This window comes from Eublepharis macularius, chromosome 15 (assembly GCF_028583425.1).
Source record: "Eublepharis macularius isolate TG4126 chromosome 15, MPM_Emac_v1.0, whole genome shotgun sequence".
Classification (NCBI taxonomy): Eukaryota; Metazoa; Chordata; class Lepidosauria; order Squamata; family Eublepharidae; genus Eublepharis; species Eublepharis macularius.
The window spans coordinates 30,261,409-30,274,967 of NC_072804.1; the positions used below are offsets into that span (position 1 = coordinate 30,261,409).

The 13,559-nt window shown below is 41.6% G+C and overlaps 1 protein-coding gene across 2 annotated transcripts in view; it reads right to left on the reverse strand.

Annotated features, from left to right (window-relative positions):
- Positions 1-13,559, reverse strand: part of LDLRAP1 (low density lipoprotein receptor adaptor protein 1) — an 86,433-nt gene that overhangs the window by 49,483 nt on the left and 23,391 nt on the right. The window lies entirely within an intron of this gene.

The window sequence follows — 13,559 nt, forward strand, 5'->3', positions numbered from 1 at the left end:
AGTGGGAGGTGGGAGGGGCAAGCAGTACAAACAAAAGTGAAACTTTTTGAGCAGTATACTCCAGAAATCTTGAAATCTTTGTGAGCATAGCCTGAGATTTATTATATTATTCTCTCCCCTGAAGAGAAAACCTTTAACAGCAGCAGGTTGCCAGGTCACCTTACCCTCCCAGCAGGGCGGGGGACCTGGTACTACTCACCATTTTTAAGAACTTTGTGCATGCGCAAAGCACGTGCACGTTCCCAGCATCAATGCAATGATGGGATTGATGCCACTGTGCTGGCCTCAGGAATGCTCCTGCACTTTACATAGGGCCAATTCTTTAAGAACATTCCTGTAGACAGCTCAATGATGTCCAGGGCTTTTTTTCAGCGGGAACGCGGTGGAACGGAGTTCCGGCACCTCTTGACCAGTTTTGCCGAGGGCGATTTAAACTTTAAAAAACTCCCCCCTTGTTCCAGCTAACCCAAAGTGACGTCATTGCGCAGTCCTGAGTTCCACCACTGAGTTCCACCACCTCTTTTCCCAGAAAAAAAGCCCTGATGATGTCACTCCTGGAAGTGACATCGTTGCATTCTGCTGGAAGCACACCCACTGCGATCTTGCCCAGGCGGCATTTTCCCTCTTGGACCTGTCCCCTGCAGCTTCCCCCCTAGCCAGGTGCATGGAGGCTGCATGTGGGGGATCCCCCATCCCCACCAGGGGACTGGGAGCCATAGCTGCAAAAGAAACCCAGACTGGGAATATTTTTGTTTAACCATGTTAGTTAACAAACATGGCTGTGTAAACAAATACAAGAACACACATGATATATGATGTTACTGTTTTAATTAAATAAAAGAGTGTAAATGGTTATTGTTATTGTTAATGATTAATTTTTCTTCTCCCAATAAAGTACGGCAGAAAAGTTGTCCAAATATGAATGATTAACCTATTAAACTGAAGATAGTTCACCTCACAATGATTTCATAAATTATCCTTTTCCAAATGGTAAATAACCAAACAATAATTAGGTTCCTGATACAACTGTAAAACTAACCTGAGAAAATTATTGTTCTAAAAATGAAACCATCTGGCTTGCAAATATTAAGGTTATAACAACCTGCAAGAATGAGACTTCATGCAGAAAACCATGATTTAAATTGAGTATTTCACTAGTGACTTAAATCAATTTGATTTAAATCAATTCCACCCTAGTAGACACCAAAAACCCCCGGGAGATTTGTCTGTCCCTCTTGATCACTGTCTTCTGCCAGCAACTGAAGAATTACTGACCCCCTCCTCCTTTTTAATTGCCAGTTTTATAAATACACATTGTTTTAATGGTTGGTTTTAAATCTCTTTTAATTGTTTGCTTCCTTAATGGCCCTAAGTGAGCAGAAAAGCAGCATATAAATGTTTTAAATGAATAAATAAATCCTGAATAATTCATGCATCTGAAGTCACTGCGTCTGTAGGTATTAGTGAGACTGCCCCAGGTAAACAGGTGTTGTGATGCAATTTATGATCCCTGGCTCAAAAAGACAGATGCGAGACGTTTTTATGTCCCATGAAGCTGTGTACCATGAAAAACAGGCACAATTCTACAACAGATACTTCTGTAAAAAATGGCTGATGATTGCTTCATTTCTATGCTCCAAATCACATCCTCTGAACGCAACCAGCCAAGTTTTATTTGAAATCATCTCCAGGTCCATCAGCATGTCTGCTCTTCTCTCAAGGACAGGATCCAAATACAGTGGAAGATACACTGCAAGACCATACCCAGCCCTTTCCGCCATATAGTCCGTAGTACTGAATGAGCTTACCTCCCAACAAAATCTTGTCTGCATATACCACCCAATGTCATGATCTACAAATAAATGGCAGGTTGTCCAAGAACTGTTACTTCTGGGGGCAGCGGGAGGGGGATATAAAAGATGCACAGCTGGGCAAAGAAATACACCTCAACGGATAGGCACACAAGCCACTCAGGTTTTGATTTTTTAAAAGACGTCTCATTAAATGTGCGGAAGCTCTTTCAAAACAACCAACAGAACTTCCTCCTGTCTGGGACCTCACAGGTCAGGTCTGTTTGCCTCTCACTTCACCACCCTTAAAGGTTCTATTTTCTGCAGGCAGCTGCATATCCCATAGCAGCAGCTTCGAAGCAACACGTTTGCACACCAAATCCCACAAGGCCAGCTCTAGAGCCTCCAGTCCCTCCATGTTATGATCAGCAGAGCAGCCTTCTTGAGGGGCTGGGAGAAAATGGAGGCCCACCAACTCTTGGCTCAGTCCTCACTGTTAAGGGCCAAAAAGACACATGTTGTGACGGGAGATCACGCTTCTCCCCGTAAGTCACTACTCCACCCAGGATATCCCTTATTATAGAAAATGAGCATTGGGTTTTTCACACACTAGCAAATACAATTCTGCATCCATCGGCAGCTCATACCTCCCCTGGCTCTCCCGTATATCAATTTGTTTCCACTTGTTGATCCCTTATCGTTAAAGAGTGGCATAATTTATCATGGACAACAACAACAACTAAAGTCACTGCTAACAATATGTTAAAGCTACTCCAAACACTTCCAGCAGCATGAGCCAGAAATAAGTACTAGATAAGCATTTCAGGTTTCCCCTGCAAAAAATGTTAAACGAAGATTACGGCTGTGTTTGCCGCTGCACCTTATGATGCCGAGCTTCCTTTTACACATAACACGGCCCCAGGTTAGGACACTAGAGGCCAAAGCATACATTTGTTCTTTAAAAGCAGCTGAGAACATCACCACACCATTTGGATCAGGGCCACAGCACTCTGGGGGGACAGGCTTAATTCTTCACAGGCCCAGGGACTTCCGGTTTGGGATTCATGGAGGTCTAACGCAGCTCCATTTGCGGAGCTGACCGGACTGCCGTTTTAACCGGCCGGTGGGGTGAAAATAGCCCGCGGCCGACTGCTCTCAGGCGGGGAGCAGGCAAAGAACGCTCAAGACCCTAGGGTGAGCTAGATCTCGGACGAGGGGGGGCTCTACACAACGGGTCCCCTCCCGATCCTTGAGGTCCCACCTTGCGACGGGTCGGCTACAATCTCTGCGGCAGTTTTGGGGCCAATTCGGCTGACATAAGACCTACATACCCAAGCTTCGATTGGGGGAAGAAGCTGAGAGGAGAACTTAAAATCGAAACAGCGATTACAACCCGAGAAAAGTGAAGAGAAGGTAAAGATCATTATCTTCTGATACGGGACGGATTGATAAAAACAGAGAGGAAAAAAAGTAGATTTTTAAACTGCAACAGACTAGTGAAAAGGAGGGGAAGACTCGGCAGGAATTTTATTTGAAAAGAGACTAAGTTTAAAGAAGTTATTAAAGAAATCGGACTATTGTTTTGAATACCTGTGGCTTTGGAGCTGTGAGAAAAAGACACCATCGCGAGATCTGCTGTGGGAAGACGGGAGACAGGAAGTGCGTAATAACAATAGAGCGGCTGGAGAGAAGCGGCCCTTGCTGGAGGGCAGGAAGAAGGGAATCGCCATCTTTGAAAGGGGAAGGGTCGCGGCTTCAGCGGAAAAGGAAGTAGGCCATCTTGGATTACAAAATCATAGAGAAACCATAGAGAAAAGACGCCCGACATTTTGGACTCTTTAAAATTTAATTTTGGTAAGAAGATTGGGACATTTAAAATAGAAAAACGTTAAATTTTACGCCACGGAGTTAAGGAAGAGAGCGGATTCGTGGGAGCGAGCCAAAGCAAGCCCCACGATGTCAAAAAAAGAGTGGCAATCGGCAATAGAAAACCTGGATAAAAACCTGGACAAAAAACTTTTAGATATGATTAAAGAACTTAAGGACACGAAATTGGAGCTGATTAAAGAGGTTAAAGAGGTTACACAGACAGTAAAATCGGAGCTGTCAGAAGTGAAAAAAGGTATGGAAACAATACGAAGTGAATTACAAGGAACGCAGCAGAGAGTTAAAACAGTAGAAGACGCGATGGAGAATTTAGCAGACACGCAACAAACAGAGATGAGATTGGTGAAAGGGAGAATGTCAGTTGCAGAAACTAAACATATGGAGAAGCAGCTACGTTTTCGTGGCTTGCCAGAAGTGGAAGGAAAGTCAGCGCAAGAACAGATGACTGAGGTGTTGGCTGAATACCTGGGGAAGGAGGAGGAGGAAGTTGTGGCTATTCTAGATGTGGCATACCGTGTGAATTCGAGAATTGCAACCCAGAGGAAACTACCAAGAGATGTGATTGTGCAGTTTACAACACGAAATATGAAAGAGAGGATTGTGACAAAACAGTTTCAAGATCCATTGGAGATTGATGGCAAGACAATCATTATAATGAAGGAACTGCCCAGATCAGTGTTATTAGACCGGAAAAAATACAAAGTGCTAATTCAGATTTTGAAGGACATGAAAATCAGGTATAGATGGGAGTTACCAGAAGGAGTGTCCTTTGAGTTTGGAGGGGCCAAAAAACGCATCAGATCTGAGCGAGAGATGGAGCGATTTATTAAGGACAATGAAAAAGACTTACCAACAAGATTATGAGTATGGAGTGTAAAGTATTATCTTGGAATGTAAATGGACTAAACTCACCGAATAAGAGGAAAAACATTTTTCACTGGCTACTAAAACAAAAATGTGACATTGTTTGTTTGCAAGAGACCCATATTAGAAAACAGGATGTAAAATATTTAAAATCTGGAAAACTGGGCAAAGAATTTGTAGCGGCCTCTAACAAGAAAAAAAGAGGAGTGGTGCTGTACATAAAAGAGGAGCTACAGCCAAAATTTGTTATGAGAGATGTGGAAGCTAGATTTGTAGCAGTGGAATGTATTTGGAATTTAAAGAGAGTGTTGGTAGTCGGACTTTATGCACCTAACGGTGCAAAAGAAAGCTTCTTTGAGGACTTGAGGAAGTATTTAGACGATTTTGCATATGACCAGATAATTCTTGCTGGAGACTTCAATGGAGTGACAGACTTGGAATTAGATAAAAAGACTACAACGGCACAAAAGAAAAGAGGACTATTACCAAAGCTTTTTTTTGAGTTGATTCAACAAGAGACTCTTGAAGATGTATGGAGGAGAGAATATCCTAAAAGCAGACAGTTTACTTTTTATTCTGCAAGGCATTCTACATTATCAAGAATTGATATGATCTGGGCCTCAAAAGACTTAGCGTTATGGACTAAGGAGGTAGAAATAATGCCGATGGTAGGCTCAGATCACAACCCAATTATGTGGAAATTAGGAAAAAGGAGAAAAAGGAAAGCATGGAGAATAAATGAGGACTTGTTACAGGAAAGAGAGAATATGGAAACATTGAGAAGAGAGACAAAGTTTTTTATACAATACAACGTGAATAAAGAAGTACCAACCAATAAAGTTTGGGATGCTTACAAGGCGGTTGTAAGGGGCATACTAATGGATTTAAATGGTAGAGCAAGAAAGAAGAAAGAGGAGAAAAGACAAGAGATTGAGGAGAAAATAAAAGCCAAAGAAATACAGTTAAAAAAGAGACCAGGGAAAAAGAAAGTATACCAGGAAATTAAAATACTTCAAGAACAGCTAACAGCAGTGAGTAATAAAGAATTGGAGTGGAATCTTAAAAGACTGAATCAAAAAGCGTTTGAGGGCGCTAATAAACCTGGAAAGTACCTGGCATGGCAATTGAAGAAGAAAAGGGAAAAGAAAATAATAAATAAAATTTGTGAAGATAACAAAACGTACTTGGAGCAGACTACCATTAGTAGAGCCTTTTATAAATTCTACGCTAAGCTGTATAATAAGAAAGAAGTAAATAAAGAATCAATAGCGTCATATTTGGAGAAAACTAAACTTCCAGAAATCTCGGAAGCTTGGAGAAATAAGTTGAACAGTGAAATAACTGACGAGGAAATAAATAAGGCAATACAATCTGCAAATCTAGGAAAGGCGCCAGGGCCAGATGGACTTACGGCTAAATTTTATAAGACAATGGCTAATGAACTGGCACCATTCCTAAAAGAGGTGATGAATGGAGTTTTAAGGGATCAAAGGATTCCAGACACTTGGAGTGAAGCGAACATATCATTGATCCCAAAAGAGGGCCAAGACCTGACTAACGTGAAAAATTACAGACCTATATCGCTACTTAATAATGACTATAAAATTTTTGCGAAGATATTGGCGGAGAGATTGAAGGGGTGGCTCTCGGAAGTTATAGAGGAGGAACAAGCAGGCTTTTTGCCAGACAGACAAATAAGAGACAATTTAAGGACAGTGATCAATGCTATTGAATATTATGATAAGCGTTGTGACAAAGAGGTTGGTTTCTTCTTTGTAGACGCTGAAAAAGCGTTTGACAATTTAAACTGGGACTTTATGTTTGCCACTATGGAAAAGCTACAATTGGGAGAAAGATTCATCAGAGCAATTAAGGAAATTTACAGAGACCAGACTGCAGCAATTGTGGTGAATGATGAATTGACCAAGAAATTGACGATAAGTAAAGGAACAAGACAAGGTTGCCCGTTGTCTCCATTGTTGTTCATTTTAGTATTGGAGATTCTGATGATACAAATACGTCAAGATGAGGAAATTCGTGGAATAAAAATAAAGGACTATTCATATAAGGTCAGAGCATTTGCGGATGACATAATGTTAATTGTAGAAGACCCATTGGAGAACATGCCAAGAGTGATAGATAAGATCAAGGAGTTTGGAGACTTGGCAGGTTTTTATATCAACAAAAAGAAGTCAAAGATATTATGTAAAAATATGACTAAGCAGAAACAACAATTATTAACGGAAACAACGGACTGTGAAGTAACAAGTAAAGTGAAATATTTGGGAGTCGAATTAACTGCAAAGAACATAGATTTATTCAAAAACAATTATGAAAAACTATGGACTCAGAGAGAGACTTGATTAAATGGAACAGGCTGAATTTGTCATGGTTGGGTAGGATTGCAGCAGTTAAGATGAATGTGTTACCAAGAGTAATGTTTTTGCTACAGACAATACCAATCATCAGAGACTCTAAACAATTTGAAAAATGGCAGAGGAAAATATCAGATTTTGTTTGGGCAGGCAAGAAGCCTCGAGTGAAAGTGAAAGTTTTACAAGATGCAAAGGAAAGAGGCGGAATGCAACTGCCCAATCTGAGACTTTATCATGATGCAATCTGCCTAGTTTGGTTGAAAGAATGGATGACATTAAAGAACAAGAAACTACTAGCCCTAGAGGGATATAAAAAAATATTTGGATGGCACGCATATCTATGGCATGACAAAGTAAAGGTCAACTCGATGTTCCTGCATCATTTTGTACGGAGAAGTCTATATATAATCTGGAAGAAGTATAGAATTTATCTACAAGAAGGAACTCCCTTGTGGGTGGTTCCGTATGAGGTGATAGACCCGAGAGCTGTTGATAATGAACAACAATGTTTAACGTACAAAGAAATAACTAAAACTGAAGCATTTAAACTTAGAATTAAGACGCAAGAGGAACTATCACCTAACTACGACTGGTTCCAGTATAGACAGATCAGAGATTTATATAATTCGGACTCTGTAAAGGGAGGTATACGAACAGAGAATTCGGAACTAGAGCAGACCCTTCTTAAAGAAGATAAGAAAAGAATATCCAAGGTATACCAAGTACTGTTGAAATGGTATACCGAGGATGAGACAGTTAAAACACAAATGGTGAAATGGGCTATAAATTTTAATAAAGAAATAACAATGGAGGCATGGGAATACTTGTGGAAAACTACAATGAAGACAACGACATGTACTAATATTAAAGAGAACATTTACAAAATGATTTATCGTTGGTACATGACACCAAAGAAGATTGCGCTAGGGAATTTGAATACTTCTAATAAGTGCTGGAAATGTAAGAAGCATGAGGGCTCCCTCTATCATATGTGGTGGTCGTGTGAGGTAGCCAGGCAGTACTGGGGGGAAATAATAAGAGAAATGAGTGAAATTTTACAATTTCAAATTAATAAGAACCCAGAACTCCTGCTACTGAACTTGGGAATGGAGGGAATTCCAGCCCAACACAGGACGTTGATATTTTATATGACAGCAGCAGCTAGACTTTTGTATGCGCAAAAATGGAAAGTTCAAGAAGTGCCAACTATTGAAGATTGGATTTACAAATTGCTGTATATGGCTGAAATGGATAAGATGACAAGAAAATTGAGAGATCTGGACTCAGGGCAGTTCAACACAGACTGGGAGAAGCTGAAACAATACCTGGAGAAGAAATGGGAGGTGGGAGGAAAACTGTGGCAGTTTGAGAACTACTGAAGTACTGAAGTAGAGGGGGGAGACTTTACCGGGGGGAGAAGAGATAAATGTGGATTAATAAGCAGTTAGACTAATAGATTGACATATATATAGATATATATAGGTTAACAAACAGAATATAGATAGAAAATAATTAACTATAAGGATTAAATATAATGATTGATTAACTAACAATATTTTCCTTTTTTTATGGTAAGTTTTGTAAAATGCACCAAACTGAATGTCTGAAGATACAGAGGAGTTAAATTGATTGACAACGTGATGAGAGATATATAGAATTACTACAAAAAGATAGAATGAGTAATATATAGAGAATAAGTCAAATTGTTTGATTTAAATGAATGTATGATTTACATGGTCTATGATATATAGAAATATTTGAAATTGAAAAAGGGGATAAATTGTTTATCTAAGATGGAATGTTAAAAATAGTTAAGGATGTACTGCTTAGATTAACGGAGAATATATATTTGTTTTAGATAGAGGAATCTAATAGAAGTAAGGGAAAGGGGACAAAGGGGCGGAAAGCTGTTGGAAGTCAACAAAAGGGGGGGAAAGGGAGGGGGTTAGAGATGAAAAAATTGGGGAAAATTGAATGTAAATGTAAAAATAATGGATTCTAACCCAATAAAAAAATTTTCAAAAAAAAAAAAAAATTCTTCACAGGCCCAGGAAGGATTTCGGACTGCCTTTTCCCTACCAGGTCTTTTTGATTAGGGAAGCAACGCATGCCGGGGGAGCAAATTAATCCTCCATCTTTGTAACCCTCCCCTCCTCACAGCTGTGCTTACTTTATTTACTTACTTTCAGGGGTCACTTCGTAGAAAAAGAGCTGGAGGAACTCATTAGCACAACTTATTTGCATATGCCACAACCCTTGACAGCACCTATCCTGGCTGTTTTGGACCCAATCCTGGCCATTCAGGGCCCAAATTGGGCCCAAAATGGCAAAAAGGGGCTAAAAATGGCCGAAAAGGGGCCCAAAATGGTCAGGATCGAGCCACTGCTGAGCAGGAGAGTGATCCCCATCCCACCCATCAGAGGCCCAATCCAGGCTGAAACGGGCCCCAAATGGCCGAGAGTCAGGTGGGCGGGGCCACTTGACATGTGACCTCTTTGGGGAACTGCCGGAACTGCGTTCCTGTGTGTTCCCCCTCGAAATGAGCCCTGCTTACTTTATTTATAGTCTGCCTTTCTCACTAAGACTACACATTGTAGTCTGAGACTACATTGAGACTTCACATTGTTCAACAATGCAATCCAATAGCATGAGACAGCTAATAAGCAATGAAATAAAACCAGGATTACAAATGAGAAAAGGTGCAAAATATTTTGGCTATCAACCTGCCCCACCCCCATGATACTGAGTGGGAGGTGCCCTGTGGTAAACATCATACGCTGCCTTTTAGACATGTGGTTTTAACTTTGTATTGAAATGGTTTATCTTATTAGTGTGTATTATTGCTTCAACTTATTGTATTTTGAGAATGTTGTGACCTGCCCTGAGCCTGCTTGCAGGGAGGGCAGGCAAAAAAAATCTAATAAATTAAATAAAATATGTCAAACGATGTAGAAAATGGAATTACAAAAAGCAGAAAACAATGTGGAAAGAACAGGATAATTTATACAATAAACTGGTAAGAATTAGGGCCAGATCCCATGCCTGCAATTCCAATTATGTGCAGTTTGGACCCAACAGACCTCTCCTTGTCTCAAGCTCAGGGCTTTTTTTCTGGGAAAAGAGGTGGAGGAACTCAGTGGGTTGCCCAGCACAGGAGGCAACTCCCTGTGGGAGGTGGTGTTCCTGGTACCACGTGCGCATGCGCAAAGTGCTCACACACATCCAAGACTGCGCAATGCCATCACTTTGTACAAGGGGAGAGTTTTTTAGTTTAAATTGCCCTCGGTGAAAATGGTCACATGGCCGGTGGCCCCGCACCCTGATCTCCAGACAGAGGGGAGTTTAGATTGCCCTCCGTGCCACATGGCGCGGAGGGCAATCTAAACTCCCCTCTGTCTGGAGTTCAGGAGGCGGGGCCACCAGCCATGTGACCATTTTCAAGAGGTGCCGGAACTCTATTCCACCCCGTTCCAGCTGAAAAAAAGCCCTGCTCAAGCTACTTTAGAATACACCTGAGATCACTTGAATGCCCAGACTAAGCCCAACTGAGAGCTTAAGGCAAGCTAAAAACTAGAGGCTGGGGCAGAACAAAGATTGATACTGCTGTGGATCTGGCACTTTAAGTCAAGTTAGCCTTTACTGGCATATATCAGCAATTCAAGTTATTAAAATACAGACACAATAAAAGGAAAAAGCAATCATAATTTAATTCTGTGATAACCTTTGACGCCACTTCAAAGCAGCATGGAGAAACTTAGCCACCATCTTGGTTACCTCGGGAAAAGAATTGTTCAACGATCTATAAGCTTTGAGTGAATCTGGGCAGTCCATCATATTAGCTAGAACAGATTTTAAACATGTGTGACGTATATCGACAATGCAGAAGTACATGTATAATTGACTTAACACAATTTTGTAGGATCTGACACTTTCCACCTTCTGCTTTGATACCCCCGCAACTCTCTGCTCGATCTCAGCTTCCAGATCCACCACTACACACACACATTATCAGAGAGATGGAATAGGTGCATGGGCTTAGATCTGTTCTCCTCCATTAGCATTTCACAACCTCAAGGCTTAAATGGCATCTAGGGTTGCCCGGAATATTACCGTCTTGGTCAGTTGCCAGAATCATACAAGGCACAGCTGGAAAGTTTCAGTTTACCTGTACTCACTGGCAAGGCGGAGAAGAGTATCCCAAAGTGTCCCATGAGGAAGGTGGTTGAATTCACACATACTCAGGAGTACTTTGGACACTGGTCTCTTCTTTTAAAAGACTTTTTTCCTTGAGGAAAATCCCCTCGGCTCATGCATTCTGCCTAGGATCAAATGCACACACTCCTAGGTGCTGGAAGTTCTGTGCAAAAAAAGATGAGGTTAGTTGCAATCAGTGTTTGACTGAAGGGGAGCAAATCTGATTCTTTGCACATGGGCCGTACTCCTCTAGCTATGGCTATCTAAGAAGCTTTTCATACTTGCACAACTGTTGCAAATCCTCTTGAAAAATGTATGTGTTGAGCAAGGAAATGCCTTTGGAAACAGGAACCCCACCCCCAACGGGAAGTCTCTACAATGTGCTTCTAAATGATTCCTTCCCCCTCCCCAACTTTATCACAGCTATGATGGATCACAATGACTGAAAGCCCCAGTCCAAAGAAGTCAGGAAAGACACTGCAAGAGACTGAGAGCCAAGCTACAAGTGACGCCTTTCACAGGTTGGACACTTGTCAGCTTCCCTCAAGTTTTGATGGGAAATGTAGGCATCCTGGTTTTACAGCTTGGCTCTCCATTACAGCTGCAAGACCAGGACGCCTACATTTCCCATCAAAACTTGAGGGAAGCTGACAAGTGTCCAACCTGTGTCAGGCGTCACTTGTAGCTTGGCTCTGAGACAAAAGAAGATACGGTTCAGATTCTCTGGTGTGACACCAACCTGAAGCAAAGAGGGAAGGGTTTAGTGGGTGGGGGTTTTTTTTTGTTCTCTTCCAAAGACCTGGAGACAATGCACCCCTCTTCTGGCAATCTGAGTCAGAACAAGATCAAGATAATCCAAACTATGGTATTCCCCATTACTATGTATGGATGTGAAAGTTGGACAGTGAAGAAAGCGGACGGGAAGAAAACTGATTCATTTGAAATGTGGTGCTGGAGGAGAGTTTTGCGGATACCATGGACAGCCAAAAAGACAAATAAGTGGGTACTAGATCAAATCAAGCCTGAATTCTCCCTAGAAGATAAAATGACAAAACTAAGACCATTGTACTTTGGTCACATCATGAGAAGACAAGATTCTCTGGAAAAGTCAATAATGCTAGGAAAAGTAGAAGGCAATAGGAAAAGAGGAAGAACTAAAACAAGATGGCTGGACTCAATAAAAGAAGCCACATCCTCCAGTTTGCAGGATCTGAGCAAGTCTGTTAATGATAGGACGTTTTGGAGGTCTTTCCTTCACAGGGTCGCCATAGGTCGGAGGTGACTTGACGGCACATAACACACAACTGTATAAGACTTCTTAGGTTTCCAACTACTGTGTCAGATATGCTTTCCCCCAAATGAGAACTACTGGATGTGAAGCAAAACACAGAGCTACTGACTTTGAAAAGGAGGCCCAGGCCCAAGGAAAAATAACTAGGACTGGAACGTGGGCACGTAAGTCAGGTTTAACTGTGCCTGGGGGCCCCTCCCACAACTGGTCAGCAGCATCAAAACTCTGTTGAAAAGACAGAATGCGTGGCCCAGGACTGGCACTATGACAGTGACAACTGCCTCTTATCTTCCTAGCACATAGATGTCAGGCGCCATTCCTACCTCAAAGAAGATGCTCTGGGCTATGGGCTTTTCTTTCAAACAAACACACAAAAAAGCAACTACTGAGGTTAGAATCATCGGATTGCAGGCAATGTGGACTTCAAAAAGCCAAGTTTCTAGCCCTTGTGGGTACAAAAATAGGATGAAAGATTGTGAGCAACATCTAGCAAAATCTCCAAAGGAGCACTGAAAAGATTCCCAGGAATCACACCTCACATACTCTCAGCACAAACACTCAGCAGATTAAATCAAGCAATTTTGCTTAACTTGCACTTTATACAGATGAAAAATTCAACCTTTTCCCTTGGCAAACTGTTTCTAAAGAGTGCACAGTCCTAAGTCTGCAGGGATTTGTGATACATAAACCACGTTCACGCATAAGAGCCTTGCTGGACCAAAAACGGGGGTCATCTAGACCACTACCCAGTTCCCAACAGTGAGCAGTTAAATGGAGCAGCCCTTGCCTGGTCTTTTGCCCCCCCACCCAGCAACAGCTAAGGTACCCTTTAACCATCATGTCTGTCAGCTCTGACTCCTCCAATGACTTTGTATAATCCTCTTTTAAGACTATCTAAGGTAGGGGCCAGCAACACATACTGCAGCAATGAGTTCTGCAAGTCAACTCCACACCATGAAAAGGGCTTCTTTTCAGGTCTCCTAAACCCACAGCTGGTCAATTTCAGCCCATGTCCCCATGTTTGAATATTACAGGGGAAGGGGAGGGGATTCCTTCTACCCACTTTCTCAAAAGCATGCACAATTTTTATAAGCCTGTATCAAGTTTTTCTTTATGTGGCAACCAACAAAAAAACCTCCTCAAACATTTTAGTTTTTC